Source organism: Pleurodeles waltl, chromosome 6 (genome assembly GCF_031143425.1).
Source record: "Pleurodeles waltl isolate 20211129_DDA chromosome 6, aPleWal1.hap1.20221129, whole genome shotgun sequence".
Taxonomy (NCBI): domain Eukaryota; kingdom Metazoa; phylum Chordata; class Amphibia; order Caudata; family Salamandridae; genus Pleurodeles; species Pleurodeles waltl.
The window spans coordinates 1,272,316,172-1,272,319,586 of NC_090445.1; positions in this window are offsets into that span (position 1 = coordinate 1,272,316,172).

The window sequence follows — 3,415 nt, forward strand, 5'->3', positions numbered from 1 at the left end:
TGTAAAATGGATATGCAAATTAGGCTAATTATAATTGGCTAAGTTAACCTACCTATAAGTCCCTAATATATGGTAGGGCATGTAGGTTTGGGACCACAGCATAGGTGGTGTACACCTAGGTGCACTGCTGAGGTGCCCAGTGTCATTTTAAAAGCAAGCCTGCCTTGCTGGCTGCTTTTAAATTAAAGTTATATGCAAATTCGACTTTGGAATTAAAGGTACTTCCAAAGTCTTAAACTACCTTATTTTTTACATATAAGTCACCCCTAAGGTGTGCCCTATGTGCCCCTAGGGCTGGGTGCCATGTAACTATAAGCAGGGACTTTATAAAAATAGATTTATAAGCCCTGGTGAGGTAAAAACAGCCAAATTCGTTTTTCCCTCATTGAAGTAAATGGCCTTAATAGGCTAGAATGGGCAGACTTTATTTTAAATTTTAAAGTCTCCTTAAATGTTACATACCAAGAATTTGGTATCAAATTAATTGTTGTAATAAATCCCACAACTTCCAGTTGTTGGATTTAATATAACTAGTTCAGGTAAAAAGTTTAGACTTTACCTAAAAAGTTGCCAATTTCAGCTCTGCATTGTTTTTGCTGCTGTGCTCTGATTGGCCAGCCTGCCTTGATGAGGTGTGAAGTGGCCTGACTTCACACAAAGGAATGTGCTTGGGGGAGAGAATCTCCCCTCAGCAGATGGTGAGGCAGGAAGAGGGAGGGCTGCCAAACTGGTCTTCAAAGGCAGAGAAGGACATTTGCAGCACCCAACAACACCCCCACATCCTGCAACCCCAGACAATTAGGTGCCCCCTTGATTAGATTAGGAGAGGGCAGGAGAGGGGTGTGTTTATGATTTTTAGCCACACCAGTGGGTGGGCTCAGCCAGATGTAACCTCCAAAAATCAGATTCATCCATGTTGGATTTTTGGAGACTGTTGCCTTCTGGGATGGATTTTTGCCACACTTCCCAGGAAGTGGTCATCACAGGGGGACGATCCTGTACCTGATTGGAGGATCAGGACCCCCCTGCTTTTCACCCAGGAGCAAGGATAAAACTGGCAGACCTGACCCCACACCTCAGATCCCCTCCAGAATTCAACAAGAAAGGAACTAAAGAAGAAGAAGGACTGCCCTGCTGGACCCCTGGCCTGCACCTGGACCCTGCACTCAGAAGGACTGCACCAGCTGCACACTTGGGCTTCACCACAAGAAGGACTTTGCCTGGCTTCAACTGGTTCAAGGAGGGACTCCCTGTTTGCTACAGGTGAAAAATTGCTAAACCAGAGTCCCCTGCACCAACTCCTGAAGAAAGCGACCAGCTGACCACTGTCCAGTGGCCAAAAAGGAGTTTGCGCCAGGTGCATTCTGGGAGTTGAAGTCCGCACCCCCCAAGGACCATCACAGAACTTCTGGACCCTTGGGGTGAGCTGTGGACCCCAAAAGAACCTTAAAACAACATCTGGGTGAAGCCCCAGAAGTTTGGAAAAGATTTGAGAATTTTTGGAAAAAAGCTCCAGAGAGGGACCGACCCGCCGCGGAAATTCTAGCCGGCTTGCCTCAACCGCGACCCGGCCTGACTTCGTGGTTCGTCCCGGTAAAGAAAAACATCCAAAAAAGAGACTAAGTCCGAACGTAAAAAGTTGACCGGGACCTCCCAGCCATCGTATCCGAGAAGGGCTCCATGGACGTCGGATCAAGATCCAAGTTTACCCCGGTCGAAGGATTTTCATCTCGAAAAAACGACTAAGTCCGAAGGTAAAAGTCTCCACCGAGGAAACCCACATCGCGTATCCGGACAAGGGCTCCAGGAGGTCGGATTCAACTGGCAGGTTCGTCCCGGTGAAGAAAAACTTCAAAATAAAGACTAAGTCAGAAGGTAACTTTTTAACCGAGGCCTCCCGCGACCTGTAGCCGAGCAGGGCTCCATCGCGGTCGGCCTGAAAGTTTGACTTTGCCCCGGTCGAGGTGCAACCAGATGACCCGATTGGCGCTTTTTGTTTCTAAGCGCTAGAAAAGTAATAATTCTTTAAAAATTCATATCTCCGGTTCCCCTGAACCGATTTTAATCGTTTTTGTGTCAATTTAAAGATAAAAATATAAACTATTTTTATAAATTGGTTTTGGATTTTTAAACTGTTTCCTGTGTTTTATTTAATTACTGTTTTGTGATATTTGAATGCTTTACACTTTGTCTCCTAAGTTAAGCCTTGACGCTCGTTGCCAAGCTACCAAGGGTTGAGCTGGGATTAATTTACTGAGACCTAACTGTAGCTATGTGGAGGTTAGTGGCTTGTTGCTAGGTGTAGGTACCTACCTGCCCTACCAATAACCCATTTTCCAACACCATGCCAGTCAGCGCAGATCCAGAGAAGAGCTATTGCATAAATCCTGTCTGCCATGGACCCGGGAGGCTGGATGGTATTGCTGGACTTTCAGGACACTTCCTTCTACATCCCCATCCTGTTTGTCCACAGGCACTACCTTCAGTTCACGGTAGACCAACAGCACTTTCAGTTTGCTGTGCCAAAAGGAATTTGCAGCTAGAAGTATCTATCAGATGAGGCTCACTCCTACAACCGGAACTAACCGAAACCCTTGAGCCTTTTTTTGCCAACCTATGCAGCAACATTTCAGGAGGCCTTCACAGCACTCTTTTCCTCCACTGCCACCACTCGACCCAGCTAAATGAAAACATCTTTATGATCTCACCCATTTCCCCACCCTACAAACATTCACAATGCTAACTTGAATTTAGGTTTTGACAGCACAGAATGAGGACAGCATATCCTTAATAAACCTTCATGATGTCTACTTTCATTAACCAAGGAGCACAGGAAGTACCTCTGGTACTAGTAGTGGAAGCTACTGTTTGGTCTTAGTGTAGCACCAAGACCATGGCCACTGTGTTTTTTGGTCAGCAGAGGGTGCACATCTACTCATACCTGAATGATTGTCTCAACTGAGGAGCATCTGGAGTAAGCCCAGAGTCCACTCTAGCACGTTTTGGAGTACTTCCTCAAACATCAATCTAACCAGAATCATATCTTGTTCCCTATTTAGAGATTCAGTTCAAAGAGGCAATATTGGACACTGCTTTCATCTTGCTGGTTCCAGATGCTTTTGTAAATTAAAAGCATCCTGCATTAGAGTAATACCCATGCCATTGCTCCATATGCAAGCCCTGTTTGACAAACAGTCAAATCTCACTCAATTCACTCCTTGGAATGGTTTTACTGTTTGTCCAACCATCCGGTGGATGCCATTTCTGCTTTTCTCATCCACAGTTTGCAGTCCTTGACTTTGATCACTGCCTTGTGGAACAAATTTGGATTGTCCTTTCACATACTGTAGGAACTGAAGTACATCTGCTTCATATTGAACATCCTTCTTCTGGTGCTCAGATCCAGGGTGATGGA